Source organism: Pavona decussata, unplaced genomic scaffold, assembly GCF_977016875.1.
Source record: "Pavona decussata unplaced genomic scaffold, jaPavDecu1.1 SCAFFOLD_58, whole genome shotgun sequence".
Lineage (NCBI taxonomy): Eukaryota > Metazoa > Cnidaria > Anthozoa > Scleractinia > Agariciidae > Pavona > Pavona decussata.
Window position 1 is genome coordinate 2,267,664 of NW_028145480.1, and position 24,530 is coordinate 2,292,193.

The 24,530-nt window shown below is 38.3% G+C and overlaps 1 protein-coding gene and 1 long non-coding RNA gene across 8 annotated transcripts in view; one reads left to right on the top strand and one right to left on the bottom strand.

Moving 5' to 3' along the window:
* LOC146479616 (A-kinase anchor protein 1, mitochondrial-like) overlaps window positions 1–24,530 on the top strand; it is an 80,440-nt gene that overhangs the window by 22,635 nt on the left and 33,275 nt on the right. For 4 of the 7 annotated variants that reach the window (XM_085110476.1, XM_085110481.1, XM_085110479.1 and 1 more), the window contains one exon: window positions 18,004–18,097. The gene's annotated coding sequence lies outside the window, so the exon portion shown is untranslated. Of the gene's footprint in view, window positions 1–3,255; window positions 3,340–13,860; window positions 14,185–18,003; window positions 18,098–24,530 lie in introns of those variants that run through there. The other 3 variants (XM_085110478.1, XM_085110484.1, XM_085110475.1) reach the window with 3 other exon arrangements.
* LOC146479617 (uncharacterized) lies at window positions 9,208–13,781 on the bottom strand. The gene is made up of 3 exons (XR_014864860.1): window positions 13,683–13,781; window positions 12,584–12,970; window positions 9,208–10,199 (listed from the first exon to the last, which is right to left on the bottom strand). It is a non-coding gene; the product is annotated as an uncharacterized LOC146479617 (long non-coding RNA).

Sequence of the window (24,530 nt, forward strand, 5' to 3'; positions counted from 1 at the left end):
TTTTAACACATCACTGCCGGGTACTTCGTCATTCCAAGTCAATAACTGAAAAGTTAATGCATAGTCAGCTCTTGCCTCGTTGGAAAACTCCATGTTACGGACAATTCAAGGGATCGTAAGTCCATCTAAAATTTTTAGACTAAAAGAAACATATATGCCTTTAAAAACAATCGCGCCTTTCGTCGGCTGCCGGCTTAAGGCGTTCGAACGAAAGGCCGTACTGTGTTCAGGGGGCACTACTAACGGTGAAATATCGCCGGGTTGGGACGGCTTGTATTGCCTCAGAAATTCGGACTGAATTGTCAAGAAAAGCGAGCATCTTCTTTGGTGTTTTATCACTTAACACTTTTGTGTAATAATATGGGAAAATTAAGGGCTTTTATCTTCGAAGGGACGAAAAAAGTCGTTAAGATAACGAAACGAGGAAAACTACCCTTTTGGGAAAGTTTGAAATTCGGGGAAGTGGAATTATTGGAACTGGGACTTGAAAATTCAGTTTAAGGATCCAAACATATCAAACTCAGTGTGTTAGAGTGCACAATTGCCCCCTTTATAGTCCCGAGAATTATCTTCAGGAAAACATAAAAACGACATTAGAAGTATTTTATACTTTTATATATTCTCGTCTATTGACGGACCCGGCCCTTTTTTCTCCGCTGGGCGTAAGTCAACTATTTTTAGCGTCACTATAAAAAACCCTGCATACAATTTAAGGCTTAAAATAGTTTCTGGGGCCATTGTTTAATAAATGTCTGTCGCTATTAATAGAAAAACAAGTAAGAGCTAGCGCTCACTTGGGAATCGTCCTTGCTTTTAAAAATTCACTTGAAGTCGTTCCCTTAGTATTCTACGAATATTTCATGTATCAGCAATTTACTTTTCAGTGGAAAGAGCCTCTTTATACATGCCCGTTTAATACAGGTCCTTTGATGATAGAAATTACCATTTTAGCCTCTTTTAAAAAGCGTCCACGCCCGCTTAACAGAGGGGCCTGCTTCAGCTGATACGGGGAGTTTCTACAGTAAATATGGGAAACAACGCGTTGGAGCTTTGCTTACTGTCCGTTTAATAATAATAAAAGGTGTCCGAATTGATACGGTGCTCTCTCAAGGCATAAGAGATGGAAATTTGGGTTAGGTGTCCCCAATTGGTAGAGGGATTTTTTCGCTCAGCTAAACTTTTACTTTCATTAAAGAATGAAGTTTCTTAGCTCTACAGGTTTGAACAGAGCACATAAAATTCGCCATCAGATATGGCCATGCACTTGAAAAACGTGTAATGTTTTTACAGAGGTGGACAGCCTGTAGTAAAACAACTTTTCCAAATATTTATTTATCCTTGTCGCAGTCCGACAAAAAGCACTGCTTATCACCCCACCAACCATGATAGTTTTAATTATTGTGCGCTGACAACCCTTGTTGTACGCCACTTCTCGTTGAGACCGCCTTTTAACAACCCACTGCAAAGATTATCGACTCCAAAGAGTTTTCATTCACACACTGAAAGTTTAAAAGCTCTTTGCTAAACATAGTAAACGGCACTACAGGAATAGTGTTCAGTAGCTTCCATTTAAATGCTCGAACTTGAGGATTTCGTCCACGGACGCAAAACCCAGCACAACCTCCGACAGCATAATAGACAGCATAATTTACGTCATATCAGCGCTAACTATTAAGAATTTTATCCACTTACGGGGGATTAAAGATAGTCCAGTTCGTAACCGCGCGCGTACTTTTCAGAGTTTCAAGTGAAGTTAAAAATTTTGATTTTGCTTATTAATCTTTCTCGTGACGTTTGCTTGGGAAAAGATATCTTTTATTGTACTCCTGTATAGGTGTTGTAAACAAAGACCACCCAATTCATTGTTTGGGTTCAGAACTCACGCAACTAGAATAAAATTTTAATAAATAAATTTAATATACATAAGCATGTATGAAAAAAAGCACGTCAATTTCACGTAGCTAATGAGTCAAAATCCAAAGTAATTAAAAAGCTGGAATTACAGGGAAGGAATATTACTATTTTGAGATAAAAATCATAGAACATGTGACACGTTTATAAGGATTTATTACAAAACATCGAGCTGTATTACAAAACCATTTATGTGTACAAATGATTTGACAAGCAGTCAGTCTTTGCAAATGTGTATTACGAAATCGTGTCAAATTTTCATTGTCCGTTTACTATCCAAGCTGAAGAGTTACCGGAAAGTGACATATTTTTCAAGTAGCGAAAATATTAGTTTTGCAACGCAACGAACGAGCAATGGCCCCCACGATACTAAATGAAACAAGGGCGAAAGGTTCAATTTATTCAGATTAACGTATTCACTGCGCGGAAAGATCGACGTATATGTAATGTTGGCCCTGTAAACAAACAGTTATCGCAAAAAGATCACTGAAGATTAGTGGGAAATAATTACTTTTGAAACAATTTCAGGTCAGAATAAACGAAACCTTAGGACATTTTAATACCCCCGGTACAATAGTTAAAACAACAGGTGATTATTTCGTAGCGGTCGCAAAATTGAACACGGCAAATTATAACTCACAAAACCTTTGCCAATGCATAAAACGCAGAAGACTTCGAATAAATTACTACTTGTAAACATAAAACGGAGGGCCCACTCTTTTAAGCCGTTCGCTGGCGCTTAGAATTCAGCAAATACATCGGTTAAAACAAGCGACGAGTCGATATTTTGTTGAAGGCAGAAGCAATTGAACGAATCAAAACGCACAACTCTCACGTGCTTTCAAGTTCGTCGAATCTGTAGAAGATCCCCAAATTCGTTTCGAGAACTGAATAAAAACCAAACAGCAACGCAAAAAACTTCTGCTGGGTAGATTTTATTTGAATGGTCTCATTTGAAGGCTTTATCAACAGACTCAAAAGCTAGGCGGAACTGAGTAATGTGAACTATCACGATTGACAAAATTGGAGGATTTTCCTCAGTCTTCTAATGAGCCACAAGGGCCAGGATAATGAGCGTGTTGTAGGGGTTTCTCATTTCGAAAGTAAACAGCTACAAAAATACACCTTGAGGTGGGAATGCTGAATGGAAATGTCAATTAAATGAAAACGTTGGGCTTCGCACGCCGAACTACACACGCCTTTGTGAGCCCACCTACACTAGCCGTCGCTACAATTAATTAATCTGTTGTGTTTGCATTTTAAATAACGTTGTTCCCACGCACCGAGGACACCTTCATTTAATCTATACTCTCTGTCGGTCAAGTTTCATTATACACTTAGACAGGGAACGGCACGAAGCAGAGCGCTAAAGACAAAGAGACACAAAAATTATCTCGGAGATACTTTACCTGTGGCAGCCAAAATACGGTAATTATATATATTTAAAGCTCATGAATGTATAGTAGACATAGGCCCCAGGGTTTCGCAAGGTTTCTGTCGGTGTTTTTTTTTTTTTTTCATTTTAAGCAAGATTTTTTCTAACAACACGTTAGGCCTGCCGTCTTTATGTAGACCAGTCTAAAAACACCGAAAATGAAGACTTTTCAAGATCGCTCTCAAAAGAAGAGAGTTTTGAAAATGGTGATTTATATCGCTCGCGTATCAGAGAGCCAAACGCAAAAAAAAAAAAAAAAATAGAAAAGAAATAGAACAAAAAAAAAAAAAAAATTAAAGAACGAAACAAAGAGAAAAGAAAAGGAAAGAAAAATTAAAACGTATCCGCGAGTATGCACTTTTGAACTGGCATTTCATATAGTAGAGATTTTTATACGAAAAAAAAAAAAAAGAGAGAGAGAAATCCGAAAAAAAGGGGATTTGTCGTAACTGATTACGGGGAACAGCAAAAACGGACAAATCAGTGGCGTTTTTACAATCTGCATTTCCGATCGTTTTCTTGTCTGAAAAAAGGCGCCGCCTTTGTGCTTACGTGGTCAGTATATATGGCATTTACTACGCAGATCGAAACGAACAAAGAGCAAGTTAATAGGCGTTCCGAGAGCAAAACGTTTTAAACCCTCCCCGAACGTGACGCGGTTTGAAAACGGAAATTGCTCAGCGCTTTTGTGTGGGCAGTAAGCCGAAAAAACGACGACTTCTAATATACGGTGAGGCTCAGTTCCGTCTACGCAGAAGAGTGAAACGGGTGAAGAGCGGAGGTTTTAATTTGAAAACGATGTGGGAACAATGACTTTAGTTTTCTCTATCAGAGTGCGAAGTCAAGGTCAAGTGCGTATAGCACTGGATGTAAAGTAACTGAAAAGCCTTCACCACGCTAGTAAACAGACAAACCACGTGTTTCCCAAGGTTTTCAGATTTGGGATAACTAACCTAGACCTTAGACAAAATTCAATCACGTTCGGCAAAGATCGATCAGGACCCACGATCAAAGAGCTGCGCTTAAGGTAACGGGATCAGATTATCAGATTAAAGGAGAAATATCAACTGAATTTGAGATATCATTTCAAAACCCAAAAACGTTTGTCTGTAAACAGAAACAAGAAAATAATCGTCTAGTTTTGTTATATACTATCGCCCTAGTACAATAAACTGTCGATTAGTGCCTCTGGCCAGAGACAGAGTAGGTCGGAATGAATTGAAACTTGTAAAAATAGCTAAAAATGTTAGGCTACCGTTTTCGAGTTCTCGCATTTTTGTTTCCAAAACAGATCACGAGTTGTTCCTTTTAAGAATTGAATTGATTTCTTTCCTCTGTTGTTCTAGAATTGTTTTGTAGCTAAGTGGTCAAAAACCCTACGACACTTCCATCACCACCTTCCTTTTATCAGAATGTTATTTTTTTTAAAAAGTAATTAAAATTACTTTTAGCTGAGGCTGGTTCAGTACTGAATGTTCTTTTGCAAGTTCTCAAGTTCTAATACGTTGCTATAAGAAAACTGCCCTGTGTACATTGGCAATACTGATCAGTTTTTTCTTCAGATGAGAATAATTATTTTATTGACAATGAACAGATTGAAATGTATTTACAGAACAAAGTTACCGTCATTAGTACCTAGTACAGGCAAGAAAAGAAAAATAAACGTAAGTTAAAGTTAATGTTTTATAGTAGGGTTTATGTTTTACGTGCGGAGAGAGGACAAAACAAAAACGTAAGGCAATTTTAAGGGTTTATATCGATTGTTCAGAGGTTCCCATCCTTTTTACTAGTTGATGCCGGCTTGTTCGATCGATTCAAGATAATACTCATTCTATTAAAACTGAATATTGGAATAATACAATTCCAGGCATTTGATTGGCTTAGCGGCCATGGTATATGAGCCATTATACCATACCCGAGAAATAGAGACCGTTAAATTGCCCTCTGGTTATTCTTGCAAAGCGAAATCAGCACAATCTAGCAATATTTCTTGATTGTTGTTAATAAAATAATTATTCCACTCACGCTTGTTGGATATGAAATGATTATAGCCTCGTTGGATATCTATCATCTCATATCCAACGCGCGCTCGTGGAATAATTGTTAAGTATCTTTTGAGTAGGCTGAGGTAACCTCTTAGATCTGGAGGGCGTTGATTAAGTTTACATTGCCAGATGAAATATGGCTTGCAATTAGCAGACAGAGATTTATGAGCCCCACGTCTTAGTGGAAAAACTGGCCTCAATCCTGGAGCGGCTACAGAGTTAGGATTGAAATCTTTTCCAACAACACTTCAACGTAATCAGGTTGTTCAAAAAGGAGCTAGTCTTGGGACAATTCCAGAAAAAGTGGAGTAAGTTTTCTTGTTCGTCTTTACAAAAGCTTCTATCTAGTTTGATTTATGCTTTTTAATTTCTTTACTTGTTGGGTGGTTTTCAATTTCTCTCTCTAGCTGTGCGATTGATATTGTTCACGATCTTCTTCTCTCCGAAGGATAACTAACAGACTTTTCTCGTACTTTAACTTTATCATTTCCCATCGCAAAGCTCAGCTTATCGAATTTTTATCCTGGTTCTCTTGCTAGGCCTGTCGTCAGGGCGCATATTTGGTTATTCACCGACTCGTTTTCAGATAGAAAGGCGGATGTGTTTAGCTTCCAAAGCCCACGACCTCTGGTTTGAATGCAGTGAGAAATTAAGTGTTATCGTTGAGTGATCTGTTTTGTAACCTTGTAGTATATCGGCGTTCGTTGTTTTGCACAAAATTGTTTGACTAACAAGAAGGAAGTCTAAACAGAGTGAATATCTCAGGGTTTCGCCTACGCCAAGGGGACCGGCGGTCTTTCTCATTTAGCGCCCTCCAAACGTCAACTACTTGATCCAAAGCGTTTTCATATTCATGATAAACTTGAACGGAGTTTTGGCGCGTTTTGTTAAGGCCACCCATTTCATCGTTGTTTGTGTCCAACGTTAAGTTGAAATTCCCGCCAATAATAATTTCATTACATTTCAAAGGTCTCAAGCCACTCGAAAAAATGTCAAAAAAAAAAAAAAAACCGGACTCATCTTTATCTTGGGCGTAAATGGCTGCTAGTGTTAGATTTACTGTCGCAGGTAATAAAAGGTAATAAATCGTCCCCCAGGATCACAAAAGGTCTTTTGGATTTGCAATTTAACGTTGTTGTTGAAAAGAATAGAAACACCCACTTTAGAGCCTGAACGGCAACTGGAACGCCCTTGATAATCCCATTAACCCAAATAAATGTGAATATTTTCGTTTACACAATAAAATTCTTCCAGCATAATTAAAATAAAAATGAAAGAGGTTGTTGCCCGAAGCCAATTAAATTAAAAGACCTCTCTCCTCTTTGTTTGGTCACACAGTCCTCTCACATTCAGCGAACACTGAAATCTGAATAGCCATTTGACAATTGCACTTTTAGCTACGTTTTCTTTGGTGAAAGTGCAACTCGGAGTGAGAAATTCGGAAACACTGAATCGAAACACTTAACAATATGATATTCACAACAAGGATAATTGAGGAGAAAAAAGGCATAAGCCTAATAATGTTGAAAATGGATAACATACAGAGTAAACAAGGAAGAAACAAAACGGCAAAAAAGACACCGATAGACGCAAAAGAGCGTTAGGGCCATGTAAGTGAGCTTGATGTTTTGTTATGGACGGTGCCTACTTTTGCTACTGCGCATACGCTCTGCGCATCTCGAGATATTGGGTTTCCTATGGGTGATGCCTAGTAATACAGGAATATTTTTGCGCGGTTTAAAACTATGCAGAGAAAATAGAACTCAGCAAGAGCTCTCGGTATCCAAAATAAAAATTGGGGGTAACCATGCATTTTTCAGAGTCAAGCAAAGTTTCAGTTTGGACTGAAAAAAACACGATACATTGCTCTGTATTTTACGGCTTTTTAGAATAATTGTTGCTCGATTATCTTTGAAAAATGTGATGTTACCCCCAATTTTCTATTTGGATTCCAATAGCCCTTGCTAAGATCTCCTTTTTTCCGCATATTCATAAACCACGCAAAAATTCTTCGGTATTAGTAGGCACCGTCCTTGAGTTGCGAGGTACTAGCTAACTCTCTAAATCTTTGATAAAAATCAAATCACTATGTCAAAAAAAAAACAAAAGGAAGATTTTTGATGAAAATCATATCACTGTGTCAAAAAAGGGAAGCTGTTGAGTTAAATCAGTCAAGCTTCGTTATCATGTATTATCGTTATCGTGATCAGTCAAGCTTCTCTATCATTCTGTTTTGTGCACTAAATCTTCGGCAATTTTCTCTGAGTTGTGTCTCTGTTCCCCAATGTATATAGCCATCAGTCAACAAATTTAGCCTCGTCAACTTTATCTCTGGCCTTGTACATCGCCTTTATCAGCTTTCTTCGTTCTGCCTGAATTGCTTTGGCATATTCGGCAGTCCTGCTCTCTTAAAGTACATTTTTTCTGCTGAATACCAGATCTCTGTCTTCTCGACAAACGAAACTGCGCCCGATGATCGGTCTGATCTTGTTTGCCTTGTTTACCCATCCCAATCCGATGGACCGCTTGAAAAGGAACCTTGGATTCTCTCTCCGTCATTTGTGACCTTAGTGCTAGCGACACAGCATTCATTTGTACCCTTCGGAATGAGTTATTAATTTGTATTTCCTTTTTGGAGAAAGTCACAAACAATTTCTCTAGGTGTTAAATTGAAACCGTCTTCGCTTCATTTACGAATGTTGTTAAATTTGAGGTTTTTTCTTCTAGTATAGTCCTCTTGCTCAAGAATTTTTCCTTCTCTTCTTTCAGTTCTGCCTTAGTGTTAGCTAGTTCCCGATTAATTTATCCGCTTTTCCAGCCCCTGTCTCAAGAGCTGTGTTTCATTTTCCTGAAGGATTTTAACGGCTTTCAGCGGAGCAGATCATGTTCTTCTTTCAAATCCTCTACTTTTGCCTACACTTCATCTATGCCTTTTCGGCTCCAGTTCTTTAAACTTCCTTTCCCAACTCGTCCAGTTCATTTCCAAAAGTAACCAGCTCAGTTCTTCATGTATATTTTAACGAAGTTGTTGCCTAGAGTCCATGTTCTCGTTGAGACAATATTTATCATTTCTAGCATCTCACCAGCATTTGGGGCTCTTGGACTATTCTATTCGTTTTCTCAAACCAAACCGGGACATCTTTTAAAACACTGGTGGAAAAAGTTAAAGACCGTCGTTCTTACTGATTCTAGCGTGGACAAGTTCTCAACACTTTCTTCATTAAACGTTTGTTTTGGCCGATTTCCGCGAGTCTCAACGTTGTAGTAAAAAGATTCTTATAGGTACAAAAAGCTGTAGAGTATACTAACTTAAAGGGGAAGTATCATGGAGTTTTTGGCACCTTTTGATAAAAATGATAAAATAAGACCTTCAATCCGGCTGCCAAATAATTCTAGAATGGCGAGAGGAAAGAAATTAACTCAATTCTTGAAAAAGGAACAACTCGTGATCTGTTCTAGCGCATTTTGGTAACAAAAATGCGAGAACTTGAAAAACATTAGCAGGACATTTTTCAAGTTTCAATCCATACCGGCCTACTGTGTCTCTACCGGCTAGAGGCACTAATCGACAGTTTTATTGCACTGGGGTGATAATTTATAACAAACTTGACAATTGCTTTTGGGTTTTGAAATGACGTCTTTGGCCCAGTTCCGGCCGGCCTACCAAGTAGTACGCAACTGTTTGGCAGTGGTAGGGAGTCGACTGAGTCACAGATTACAATTACGCACTGTAAAATCTTAAAGGGGAAGTATCACGCAAATTTGCTGTCATTTCAAAACCAAAAATGTTTGTCTGTCAGCAGAAACAGAGAAATAATTGTCAAGTTTGTTATAAATTATCACCCCAGTACAATAAAACTGTCGATTAGTGTCTCTGGCCAGAGACAGAGTAGGCCGGTATGATTTGAAACTTGAAAAAGTTAGGCGAATGTTTTTCAAGTTTTCGTGTTTTTGTTTCCAAAATGTGCTAGAACAGATCACGAGCAGCTTTTATGAAGAAAACAATTTTAAACTGTGTTTAACTAAACAGCTTTTAAACGTGTTTAAGCCTTGGTGTGAATGGGGCACCAGAAACGAAATCATATTTTCCCGAATTAACGACTAGAGCTTCCGTTCGGGCTTTATGAAAATACTAGCTGACCTTATGTCGAATTTTTAACGAAATATTTGCCCTCCGTAAACACTGAAAAATGAATCAGTTTTCCAATACACTCTGTTTTTTTTTTATAAGAACGTCTAATTTTGGAGCTGAGGCTGAACGTTCTTATACTTTTTTGCGATTTGAGGTTGAAAACGTTCTTGAGATGTTCTTAAATTACATGGTATACACTACGTGCATTTCAGTAAATCAATGCGGACGTGACCAGGAAACTTATCAAAGTGCATTGCCTGCTGAGATATGGTATCAAGAACTGCTGATTATGACAAACCGAGATGTGTGTCACCATTGTTAATGTTATACAAAACATGCCCTTAAGTATTTTGGTTAATTTACATTTGTTACCTTGATTTTATATACAGATTAGCAAAAGAATACGTTCTTAATCGACTTTCAGCCTGAGGAATGTTCTTAATACGTTCTTAAAATTTTGGTTAATCTCAGCCTCGACGTTCTTAGAAAAAAGGTTCTTATAAAAAAAACAGAGTGTATTACAAAATTTTGAGGTGACATTGATATTTAATCAAAGAAAACTTTCGATGTTTTTACTACTAAATCCGAATTTCTGAGGCCATTTACTGAGGTCTTCCGAGCAGATATCCACCAAAATGAACCGGTTGGTTCTCCCTCTTTTCCTCTTTGCCGTCATCTGCAAAACAACAACGCCGTTAAACGTTAAGGGCCAACTATTTAAACAGAGTCTAACTTAGGCCTCGGCTTAAGACAATCAGTGGGCCTCCAAATCTGTCTATAAGTTATTTATTTTAAGTAGATAAATAGTTTTCTAGTCTGGGATGGAAACCTTCTTGTTACTGCCAGTAGCCGACAATGTTTACTGAGATATGACTGTTGGCAAAATTGAAAATGGCTTAGAACGTGGTTTTGTTAAACACTATCTAAACTGTCTTTTAATAACTGACCCTAAAGGTTTCGTAGACAACTTGAACACACGAAAATGAATGTCCTTTTTCTTTCTGAACTGACACGTCATCTCAGGTTTCGAATTCAGATTCACGATAGCTCAGCCACAGTTTATGCAAATTAAATGAGTTGGAGGAAGTACTGATTGAAACAAGTGCATCTTTTTGCTGACGCGGATTGCGTAGGCATTTACCTCGCGATTGTATTGGTTACTTTCGTTAATCCGTCTTGAATAAAAATTGGTCAATGACGGAGCAGGTTCTTTTCATTTGAGGACACAACTCAAGCTGTGACCAGCACGTAAAGCACCGTGCTACAGGTAAAAATCAAATCTTTACTCGACCACCGTGCGCACTTCTTTATAATAGAACAATTCGAAATTAGGGCGTGATTGCAGGTTAAGCAAGTTAAGGTCTGTGTAAAACGCTCTCAACGATACCAAACATTGTTGGGACCAACAGTGTCGGCAATTATTCCGGCAGTGTTACATGGTGTGAGTGGCAGTGTTCAAACGGTGCTATCAATTCCCTACAATATTTAGTTGGGCAATAGGCCATGGCAATGCATGACAAACTTAATGTGAATGATGAAACCTCATGCATGGATTTCATGCATAGTGGGCGTGCGTGTGTGCGAGTCCACCATTACTGGGCATGCTGTTCAAACGCACTCAGCATTTGATGAGCTACGCTTCAATCATCACAGCGAAAAAGAAATGTTGGGCTTTGTTGACTCAGAGTTTGAAGCGTTTCAAACTTCGCTTATCAACTTCCAACGAGGTATTCAAACGGTCCCAACATGTTGACCTCGCTTAACAATCTTGGGAGCCTTCACTTGACAGCAGATCTTTCCCACGCGACTAGCAACATTACCGCGTGCGCCTCGCACAATTCGGCGAACGTAACTCAACAAACGTAATCGTCCTAAAATAGATAGCCCAACGACAAATACCTTCCTATCGTGACTTAGTTCTGTGGCTGTCTTTTATTTTTAACTAGAAAGACAAATAGGATCATTTTTATTACAGTTCTCGCTCTCGGTAAGGCTTTCAACAATGCGCCAAAAGTTATATTTAAAATCAGGTGGAATGAGAACAGGCCTAGATTTGAAGAGAAAATGAACCTTCTCCGGCATTACTGGCTGTAAAGCGGAGTTTTTACTGTATCCGGCACCATATCAAATCACATTTCCGGAATACATGTAGCAGGAAATCTTTTGGTAGCTTTCACACGGTTGTTTTCTAAATGGTCTATCTTACAATCTTTGCGGGTGAAAATGTTCCATGTTGATACAAAGGTTTGGCTAAAAAAGAAATAAATATAAAAGTGAAATAATTGTCACAATAGATGCAATTCACTTGTTGGCTAAATACGAGAAAAACAAACCGTATCGTCGTGTTACTGTGGTATACACGCGCGCAGACCATGATGATGTCTTTACAAAAAGATTACATGGAGTCGGTCAGCCTGAAGCTGCCTCTTTTCTGTCCGAGTGCAGTATTTTCCTCTCTGAGTTCGGTTTTTCTCTCGATATTTTGAACGTGTGCCTTTTCACCTTAGCAATCTGACTTCTTTCTAGACCTCATTTCGATTGAATTATCTCAGCGTTTAAGTTATTGATCAGCCCAGGTTGCAACTGACAAAATTTTCACTCGCCTCTCCGCTGAAACTTAACCGAGTTCTAAAGTAGACTCACTCAGTGAAACCGAGAAAGCTTAGGAAAAACGAAGGAACAACTCAAACAGGAACAGAATAAAAAAATCGAGAAATGTGGGCGTTCTAAAGAGGAGTCTTCCTTGTTTAAGATTATAATGGATAGCAAAGACTAACCGACTGGCGGACGCACGGTTTTGCTGTCATCCTGTTGAATATGGTTTTTGTACGCCAGTCTGTTTGGGAAAACCTGTTCCCGAATCTCAGTCGTCAGTTAAAATTTTAGCCAATTTTAGCCCTGATTTTCAGTGTCAAGACCCTGTATTTGATCGATCTCAGCTGTACCGATATATAACATCAAACGTCAGTTGGACCGTGAGTAACGCAACCTGAAATTGTTGTTCTAACTTATACAACTAAACAGTAACCAGTTGAATGAAAGCGATTGAGCAGTATATACCTTCATGTGGTGCTGTTTATAAAGCTAGCTCACTGGGTGGTTCTAACTTTTGACTCTGTTAATGAAAGGCAGTAGTGTGACTATTCCGCTTGAGAGCTTCCGATTTATTAATGCTAGCTTGTCAGCAGTGCTGTGTGTTTCCATTCACGGCTCGGCGTTTCGCGGATTTACGATACAATTTCTTTCTCATATTCGAATTTTGGGAGTTCCAAATACGAGTGAAATGATTTAAAGCCGTTCCGACAGCCTTGAACAACGTGGTTCTGATCTCGAGGGGTACAAGCAGGTGGAGAGGTGGGCTGAATGGAGATTCAGTGAAAAGGTTGGTTTAGCCAAGCGTGGGACAGTTAACCACGACATCTTTTTGCAGACATCTGAATGTCAGCTCTGAAGAGAGAATATAAGATATGATAGCTTTTTTCAGTTGAATTAAGGAAGATAAACCAATTGATGACTGATAAGGTTCTTTCCAGTTCTCAGGTTTTTTTCCTCGACTAGTCTATGCTCTGAACGGCGGGTGGTGTATGGTAAAGGTTTTGTCCGCCCAACAGTACAACCAGATCTAGAATATTCATGTAAAAGGTTTAAAATTTTTGCCCGGACTCAAGGCTGGTTAAAATTCAAGCGAATGCCGGTGCCAAGGATATCTTCATTTCGATCCTAATATTAACTTTTCAAGAAAAATCTTATTACCGCAGCCTCTCAAATCAGTAATGACAGACCACATATGCTAGCACAGAAAACTTCCTTTTTAAAAAAGTGTCGCTTTTGTTGAATATTATCGTTACACGCGCGTTGCGATTCTTTAGCCGGGAAATCTAATATGGCTATACCAGCTTTGCAAGAAAAGAAACAGTTCGAGTATATTATGAAGGCATTATTTTAAAACTACGGTGTAATCGCGCCTGATTTACCTTAAGTTTATAAACTGACAATATACAGGAAGTTATACACTTGGCGGGAAATTAAAGAGGAGAGAATTCAGTTAACTGTATGCGGGCAATATTGACAATATATTGGACTAGGTCACGAGATACTGGTTGTACATATCTTTTCCCAGTATAATTAACTATCACAATAAGCAAAACAGTACGTTCACCTGTGACATGTTTTGAATCAGAAAGATAACTGTTGTAATTGTTTTGGAAAGCTCGAGAGGAGAAAACTCGTGTGTCCGCCATCTTCATAGTTCGCGTGGGAAGCACACCCGTACTGCATTCTGGGTAGTCTTCGTCTTCGCGCGTGGGCACACACGTGGGAGTAGAAAAGGCCAAGTTTTCTCCATGAATGAAAATCAGGAGAGAATTTTACTCTTCGACAGGCGTTGTAGGCTTCACAAACATGCTTACTATCCCACGATTAATGTGTTGTTGAGTATAATTTTGCCGATTTTCACTCGCGAGGGAGAAATCGCAGGCTGTGTTGCGTTTGTCGATCGGTGACTGGTCCTTTCCTCTTACAACCGGCAAATTTGAATGTTTTTGTGTTTATGGGAGCGATACACATTCGCTGGCCAGTGATTAAGAGGTTTGTTGTGGTTTTGGGGCGATCGTTCGCAGACCAGCGTGGATATTTCTCAGCGAGAGAGCGTGGATTGTCATGTAAGTCTTGACAGGAATTTCTAGCGTAGAGCTTACTACTATAAAGGAATGGCGCGAAATTAAAAATGTTTAACGATTCAGTGTCAGCGAAATCCGTTTTATCATCCTAAAATTGACTTGCAACTGTGTGTAAACTGCGTGTATCCATTGACTTTGTTTGGAGATAAGTTGGAAAAAGCTTGCACGCGCGATTAAATTAAATTTAAAATAATTTCTTGACACAACTCGACGTCGTGATTGTCAAATCGCATGCAGAAAGTACCAAGTTAAAACAGATCATCGGAAATCCGGAAGAAATATAGTATATTCTTAATTTAAGGAATCGATTGGACATGCTATACTTTTAAGACTTCCTGTCATGTTTAAGATAATTGTCAATTTCCCCTCAATATATTCTTATTCCAAGATGAACTGATAAGCTGTAGCTCATGTGACAATATTAAATTATAAAACTTTTAACCTGTTAGGAAAATTTTATTTATTTATTTTAACATATAAATACGTATATATTAACTATATATTGATAATATTCAAATGACTTAACTTCCTACATGCTACATTCACCCCTGTTGATGCTTTTGACATTTGTACCATTTTGTGTTATTTTCATGTTTCTTAAAGTTCGTTTGTTCCATGAAAGTTTGGAGAAAAAAATTCTGTTGAAGAGTTGTTACTGGGTGAGTGGGAAGATTGCATGGGGAAAGCCTTGCTCAGCATCTCCACTGAGTCAGCCTTGCTATAATGATTGTAAAATATTGCATGATCAATATTGTTCAATTTCCTTGATTTTCTCCTCTTTTCCTGTCCTACAATTCCCGCCCTCAAAACCCCCAGGGCTGTCACACGACTCTGCAAGGAAAGCAATGTGTGAAGAGAAACTCTGGTTCCTCACAGCCAAAGCTTAAAATAATCCAGTTTGTGTAGCTTCAAGCAACTAGGATAATTCCACATTTCTACTCCGCACTGGATAGGGTGCCAGTCCATCACAGGACACCCAGTGTGATTAGGAGTATTACTACCTTCCACTGGAAGGACTGCTAGTCCATCACAGGATACCCAGCTTGATTAGACATATTCCTACTTCCCTTTGGATGATATAGGTTGCCAACTAGTCCGTTGCAGGGTACTCGACTGGAGTTTCACTGTTTGAGTTTTTCCTCAATACATATAGTGCTCCAGTACCCATTTATTCTCTTGAGTGAAAAGAGAGGGAGAGAGAATCGGAAGTGTTAAAAGTTTTCTTGTTAAAGAAAATTTCATGATGTAGAGTCAGTGAAAGAGAGTGGTCATAAACAATATTTGTACAGTTTAACTCTTCCTCATGCCATACTCAAAATTATTTAATGGTTCCTGTTTTCTTGAGGCACTATCAAACATGAGAAATTATTGGTAGATCTAAGGAGAAGACATACTTTGATCTTTGTCCTGCAGAGATCAGTGGGTGATACAGGAAGTACTTAGTTTTTGGCCAAATTGGCATGTGTTTGGAACAAATTAGAGTTGTTCTTCCTGTGCTGCTTGCAGCCACCCTTAATGCAGCCATGTTTAACTTAGTTATTTAGCCATTTTGTTTAAGTTTGGCCCAAACAAAAGTTCATGGAAAAGAGTCCTTATGAAAAATGCTTCGTTAATCTGACCTGTCAGAGGACCTATTTAAACACTTTTAATTTAAATCTTCTACTTAAAATTTAAATTTTCAATAACTTTTAGAATTAAATTTTTTTCAAAGTCCTCCCACTCACAAATATTTAAAATTAATCACCGTCTGATAAAGAAATGAAACCATTAGGCAACAACACTTTTACCACCCACTGTTGAAGCTACTATTTAGCAATTCAAATTCTGCATTCTACTCATTTTTTTCAATTTTGAATCAAGCACAAAAAATCTCTGAATGTGTGCCCAAATTGTAAAAAAAAACCCCAAAAACTGTGATTCTTTATAAGAAGTCAGTGAACATCGTTTGTATTTCTGTTGAGGTAGATGTAAGGAACATACCTGTAGTTTTTCGGGCGAAAAAGAAACTGTTGTGGAGACACATGCTTGAGTTCTAGGCATGTGTTTGTATTGACTTTTGAGTTCCCTTAAACTTCCTGTAGTATTTCTATTAAAGGGACATGATGTCACCCAAACGAGAATTAAAAAAACAGATTTAATTGTACCTTGCTAATGACAGAACTGCTTTTAAAGAACCAATGAGATGACATCATCTTTCTTTAAAGAAAGGATGGACCAGTACCAATAAATTTTATCAATTATGCACAAGGGAAGAACTAAAAATTTTCGGCCAACTTTTTTGAGTTGGTATCCATTTCCATCTTGGCTGTCGCTGAAAACATTGAAGAATAGTTTTCGTAATTGCTCTTGAATAGCTATTTTAAAGAAACTTACTGTAAGTTACAAGTCCATTGTATTTTTTACTACTATTGACGAACAATTTTCCTTTGAATTTCCAAAGATGATTCTGTCCCTTTTAAATAATATTTCTATAATTTAGCAAGTCAGAGTATATTATTAGCTTGTGGAAAATTTACAACCATTTTCTACAGAGTTATAAAGATGGCATTCAACCATGCAATCAGGACACATGCTTAGCAACCTTTGTTTTAACTGTGTAAAAACATGTAGAATTAATATACAGGGTAGACATTAGGCCTTTAATGAATGATGCTTATTCAACCCCTGAGGTTATGAGAATTAAGGACATGATCACCCAAGTTGAATTTTCGTGATATTTTAATAACTTCTCCACAGTACTTTTATAAGAAAAGTATGGGGACAAGGAAGGAGAATTTGTTCTTTGATATTAGGGATTAAAGGGTTGAGCTCCACAAGGAAATTAGTCAGTCATGATTAGCTCCCATTCTTTTGTTTTTTGAATAGCCGGCTATCTTCACTGTCCTAGCTGGCCATAATAGCTGGATGCTGGCTAATTAACATACATATGCACATACCGTAAATCCCCTATTAAGCTCCCCTCTCTCAAATAAGCCTGACCTTTTTAGAAGAAGAAAATCATTAAGGCCCCCTCTCTTTTAAGCCCCACCCCCCCCCCCCCCCACCACCTCTGCTCTTCCCTTTTTCTTCACAACCAAATTAATAAAAATCATGGTTTTACAGTATTATTAATCATGAATGTGACATGCATGTCATGTGCACCGACTAAAGTATGGTTTGTTCACTTGCTAGAAGTTAAATTTAATGTAACTGAAGTCTGTTTTGTTTTTTTTGCTGTTGCACTGAATTTTGCCAAAAACAAAAAAAGAAAAAAAAAAAAAAAAAACGAATAAGCCCCCCTCTCTATTAACCCCCCTCTATAGAGCCCCCCCTCAAATGAAATAAACAAGCCCCACAGGGGGCTCAATACAGGATTTACAGTATCAGGAAACCTAATAATTAGCAGACTTTTGAGTTCTGCTATTCAGTCATATGGTAAATTATTATGTAAACAAAGATTTCATCCACAGACCAATAATATTGGAAGGTAGATCTGTCCTATACAGCATAGTAAACAGTACCACATGTACAGGAAAGGACAGAGAGATACACAGTACATCTATAACTTTCATTTTGAATTATGATGACACCACACTTTTGAATTTCCTTCTTCACATGCTAAAAGATTGAACCGCTTTGCACAGCATAGCAAATGAACACCACATGAAAGTATTGCTGGGTAGCTTTCATTTGAATGGTCACAAATTCAAAAGTTAGGAAAATTTTGTACACCTTGTGAAAAACAGATATCACATGAATGTATTGGTCAATAGATTTCAGGATTAATTTATTTAATGTCACATTGTTTTTGTATTTCTGCAGATAAAGATTAAAGTCTCCAATACACTTTATAACTGCACTCTTAAGTTACCCAAGAGCTCATAAGAGGTGGAAGTACATTGTGAAAGAGAAAGAGGTACAAGGAATCCAGTAATTGTTATTGTAATGATTTATTATATTTTTAATTAACAATTATTCACTAAAGTGGAGGTTGATAAAGGAGGATATTTACTAAGCCACAAAGTGGAGACATGAGGCCTTATGTGGGACTTGTGCATGTGGTGAGGTGAATATCTACCACTATTCGCTGACACTGAGGTGAATAAGGGTGCGTTCAATTGAGCCTATTCCGGAATTGGAATATATACAATGATGACAAGAAATCCCTCATCAGAGATTTTTGGAGTTACTGGAGTACAAAATCACTCTTGCGGAAATGTATTCCCAAATTTTTTTAAAGAGAAATGTAACAGTAACAGCTTTTCTGTTTATTCTTATTCTGGAATATGGTAAATCAAATGCAATTTAAAATAAAAACAAGCGATAATATTTGAAAATGTCGACTGACATTTTGATGACCCCATGTCACCATTTTCGAAGTTGTGTAAGTCCGAAAGCGCTATAAAGGGTAATATATAATTGTAAATTATTTACAATTTCAAATGCAACCTATTAAATTGTTTTGGTGTATACCAAACCACTGGATAACCAGTCCCAATAAGCCAATTATTTCCTACCATTTCCAAATGCACATGCACATAAAATTCAAGGCAATGCCAGAAGGTTGAAATAGTAAGTACTATACAGAATATGAGTAGCCAAATTTTATCAGAGTGCATTAAAAACGCTATTGACTGGTTTGGTGTCCATTAAGAACAAATAACCATTAAAAAGAATTATTCTTCTCTATGTATATAAACAAAGTAAAAACACCAGGAGCGAGTCATATAGTGTGTGGTAGTTGTATTGAAAATGACATGTGTCTCGTCATTTTCTGTGCTTTTATTGTATCAAATGAGGTGTTTCAGATGAGAAGATGTACGTGTACATTGTACATGCGGGAAATCAAATGATTTTATCCATGAGGCAAAGTTCATGGGTAAACCCATCTTGGGCTTGTTATGCTCAATTACGATGACTAGGTTCAAAGCAGGCTTGTTAAACACAGAGGGCCTGGTTGATTTATATCCATTTTCATCACTAGGCCTTTAGGTGAGAACTGGGCATTTAATTCCATATTTATTTAATTAATTTTTATGTTTTGGTTTCAAATGCCCTTTAATTTGATCCCAGTGACTAGTGAGATCAGACATCATCTTAATGGAGTCACCTACAACAGCTGCTTTCAGTCCATCCATGACCTCAAACCAAGGATGGTGAACTGGGGGGGGGGGGGGGGGAAGATACTTCTTGGAATTTTTAAGGCGAGTGTTTTTCTTGGCTTTGTTCTCCAAACCCTGACCCTATCTCAGACCAAAATATGTAATTTTCCATAACCCTTTTTCAGACCTTGCCTCTAAAATTTGTACCCATTTTCAGACCTGGTTTCTAGAATCCATACCCTTTGGTGCTACACATACCTATATACATGTAGCTTATATGGGGGAGTACCCCTCCCCCCTCTTCCTCCAGGAGTGAGCTTGCCACACCATCAAAGCCATCCTGTAGTCTCCACACTTGTTTACTATGAGAAAGTTCAGGAGACCAGGCCAGTGACTTGCTTCACCACCCAGTGATCTGATTCATGCAATCTGATCTGATCTACAGTGTGTTAAGGGCACAGCTAGAATGATCTTTACCATGTTTGCAGTTCTTGCTTTGATTCAAACCCTCAACTCCTGGCTGCTGTTAATTTCCCATCTATTAACTCTCTCCTCTGCCCTCAGTGGTAAGATCAGCTGTGTTCAACATCTTGTCTCAGTTGAGTTCAGATGACGGTATCACTGGTTGGAGACGTTAATTCATTGCCCTTGTCTTGATCTGTGTCATCTTGAGTTCGTAGATTACATTCAGTAGGTGTATTTTGTCTTCATCACTCTTAAAATCAGTAGGGGATGTAGTGGGCTGTGTTCTGGTGTTTGTATTCAGTTGAGTGCTAAAATGAGAGTTGGGGCTGTTGTGGACCTGCCATTTACTTTAATCAATCAATCAATCAATCAATCAATCAATCAATCAATCAATCAATCAATCAATCAATCAATCAATCAATCAATCAATCAATCAGTCAGTCAGTCAGTCAGTCAGTCAGTCAGTCAGTCAGTCAGTCATTCAGTTGGTCGGTTGGTCAGTCGGTTTGTTGGTCGGTCAGTCAGTCAGTCAGTCAGTCAGTCAGTCAGTCAGTCAGCTCTCAATGAATTTCATGATTCTTTGTCCTGCATGTCACGATTGTCTCACTTCAGTTCCACAACATTGTGTCCTGTGTCATTTGCCCCAGCTACCCATGTGATGGTTGCCCGAACAAAACATGGTGCACTATAAACAAAGTACTAGAAATATGTGACTCACAAAACCTCGCGAAGCTAGGGATGGGTGGACATACAACGTCAACAGTTAGAAAACCCTGCCACCCCCATATTCCGGGTAAAGCATAGTAATGTCTTAGCTGGAAGGGTGAGGGTATCATGGATGCCCGCTGTTTGAAAAAGTTAAATAAAAACTCACCAAATCTCTTAATAATTTATACAGGAGACATTCCTCTTGGACGTTTGTAACCAATTTTCAAGTTCTGAGTCAAAGCCGGCCATCAAGGCTTTGTCTCATCTTCCAGCTGTTGTCCATTTTCATCATAATAATCTTTTATTAGGAAGCTTCCATCACGTAACGTGGTTTTCAGAAAGGTCCTATAAAATGCAACATGCTGTCCTTGTCTCTTGCACTCTCCCATTTGAATCCCAACATGGCATTAAGAACCCATATCGCATTTTCAAAAAAAGATGGGAAAACAGTCCCCGTGTTTAGTGATGTTAAAAAGTTTTTTAGCAGGCAATTTATTGGACTTGCGTTTCCTGGTTGGCGTGATGTGATAAGGCATCATGAAGGCATGGCTCAGTGATCAGATGGGTGGATGTGCATTTTGAAAACATTTGTCTGACCATTTGATGGATTTATTTCACGGTATTCCCCTGTTCCATATTCTTGACTAAACTTTGTAAATAGTTAACTGGTAAGCCTCCCTGCCAGCTGGGAATTTTGAAAGATGTTTATGTTTAGTATGCAATATTTCTTTCCTGTATTTATGTTGCCCCAGTTTGTACTGGAGTGCTACATGAAAATCAATTGGCACTTAAATGAAGTGATAAAGATGATGACGGTGATGATGTTGATGATGATGATGATGATGATGATGATGATAGACAGACTGATAGACAGGTACCTTTAGACTGGTGTCTTATGAAAAAGGGACAACAGGTCTCATGAACATAACGATAAAATTTTCAAGATGAATCTTGTTAAATCGCGAAATCGATGGCCCTCTAAACTTCAGGATCTCAAACTGACGTAACCTGACTCTCTCTGTGGACGGGTGCGAAGGAGGAAATATTGGCCTGGTCGGTAGCTGATCTCTTTGAGTTTGTTGATAAAAAAAAATCACCTCATAAATGCCTTTTGCGTGAAATATTCGTTTGTTTTTACACTGATTTATCCCTGTTTTTTTCAATATATTCAAAATGACTTGCCAGTGACTTGCTTCACCACCCAGTGATCTGATTCATGTAATCTGATCTGATCTACAGCGTGTTAAGGGCACAGCTAGAATGATCTTTACCATGGTTGCAGTTCTTGCTTTGATTCAAACCCTCAACTCCAGGCTGCTGTTAATTTCCCATCTGTCAACTCTTTGCTCTGCCCTCAGTGGTAAGATCAGCTGTGTTCAACATCTTGTCTCAATTGAGTTCAAATGATGGTATCACTGGTTGGAGACCTTAATTCATTGCCCTTGTCTCGATCTGTGTCATCTTGAGTGCCCTCCCTTGGCGGAGTGACTTCCCTTTCCCCCTGGTGGGGGACTTCCCTTCATTCCCTTAAATGAAATTGAAGCGATGCTTTCACGGCTGAAAAATGGCTGATATGCATAACACATACCAAGAAGAATCATCCTGCCTCACCGACGATAACGATAGTAAAAGGCTGCTAAACGGCAACTTTAGGAACTTTACAGTTCTCGGGATATTTTGAAATCAAAGTACCTTTAAATTTTACACTAATGATAAAAATTTTACACTGATATGAAAAATCAGGCTTTCGGGGAAAGAGACATTCCATGCTAAATCTGACACATCCCACTGCTTTTAAAATGTTATAGAAGAAGTCGTTGGGGAAAAACATAATTAATTATTTTTTTTCCACCGGCGGGGTGCGGCGGGGACTTTCCTTCATTCCCTTAAATGAAATTGAAGCGATGCTTTCATAACTTGCTAAACAATTATGGAGGATTTTGTCAGAGGATAAATGTGGTGTGCGTGCCCGGATATTATGAAATCCCTTCGTGATACAACTGTATGTCTCAAAAAACGTGCTCCGGTATCAGCTTAGATTTTCCGTTGTTGACCAGTTGATAATTCGGTAAAGTACCTGCCGGAAGACCACACTTGAGGTCTTTTTAACTTGGGGGAGATAATGGCTCGTATTTTTGGAACACCAAAACTGTTATTTTTCAAGGTTGAAAGCCTCCAGAACGGATTTTCGGAAAGCTAACCTCGTAAATCCGGGAAAAAAGATTACGTTTTATCCGCAAGAACTGACACTTCCATGACTGTTCAGTCAAAGATTCTGAACATAAACACTTGAAATTTTGTTAGTTTTGGAAAGTGTTTCTTTGAAAGATTTCAAATAATGGAACTTAATGACTTCCTTAAAAATGTTGCTAAAGTTATTTCCTGTTGAGTATCCGTTTTGTCGTGTCTTCATTAAACTTTTAGAATTGGCCAAAAGTTCGTTGACTGGTACCGAACAGAATAATGAAGTGTCTGAAGAGGCGACTTCTCGCCCACTGAAAAACAGACTGAATTATATTAAACAATGATTCCAGTGCAATGTTAAATTCAAAACTAGGTAACCTTAAACCAGGTATGACTTTTAAAAGCGCAACGACGAAAAAGGTCTCGGCTAAACGGAAAAAATTCAACACCGGACACGTACCACCTCAAAAGCATGTGGGACCTCCCAGGGATTAACCATGACGTATGACATTTGAACAAGTAAAAATATATATTTAAACGACTTAGATTTTTTCCTTTTACGGGTCTCTTTCAGCCCAAATTAATGACTTTTTATCGCCAGCTTATTTCAACTTTTAAAAATGTGTTTCATTTCAACATCCGCATGAAGTCTAACTTCGTTTTTCCGTTTTGAAAGGAAAAGGGACAGTTTCTTTTTTTTTTTTTTTTGGCAAAGCGGACTTTCCAGAAGGTCTCGGTGGGATTTATTAACGGTGAACCGTCAATTTAAATGGAGCCATTTTAACCGGCATGAACTGATAAATGAGAGTTTTCATCGTCAGCCATCAACGGAGATTAAAACGTCAAACTTGGGATTCACTTCTTGAAGTGGTAACCGTCAAAAGACTCAAAAGGTAATAGCAAATCGCTCTGACGCTCGAAACGTCAGCACTCGAATTTCTTTACGGTGGCCAATTTACCTTTAGTTATCAACTCTGTTGATAAACCAAGCATTCCTTTCTACTCCCCACCGACGCAGCACCGCAGTGTCTTGTGTAAGTTTCTTCTTATCAAAAAGGTAATCAACGTCTGGGTGAAGACTTCTTGGCTTTCTATACACCGCCTCAGGGGGGGGGGGGGGGGGAGGGGAGCTCTATAACAACCGTTTGAACGGATTTCTAAGTGTGATTCTATAATGCTAGTTTTTGTCGTGAATGTTCAGTTTGTGCAGTCTAAATTAGAAAAACTAAATTGCTCTAAACGTTCTTTGTGATAATCATCAAGCCACGGACCGTTTTGCCAAAAACATCACTACTTGACACGTATATCGATTAACTTTTATACTGCCATACATTTATCCAACGTTTTGCTTTCGTTTTTTCGTACATTTTAATACCTTTTTACTGTAAAATCCTAACTTTTATAAGCTATTTAGCTTTATTATCATTGTAAAATTTCAACTTTTTATCTTTTACTTTGGGCGATCTTTTCTGTGGGGTCATGTACAGTAAAAACGCGCACATCATTAATTGAAGTCACGATTTTTCCAAGTTGGCCTACAAAGGCTCCTACAGATTTTGTGTTTATCGATAAATTAGAATTTGAAGCCTTTAAGCCCCCAGAATTTATTAAAAAGGTGTCATTGGATAATGCAATTTCAGAGTTTTGAATGGCTTAGCGGTCATGGTTTATAAGCCATTATTAAAAACTGAATCATTCTATAATGCAATTCGAGGGATTTGATTGGCTTAGCGGCCATGGTATATGAGCCATTATACCATGGCCGAGAAATGGCGACCATTGAATTGTCTTCTGGTTGTTCTTGCAAAGCGAAATCAGTAAGATCTAGCAATATTCGTCGTTTGTTTTTATTAAAACAATTATTCCACTTGCGCTTGTTGGGTATGAGAT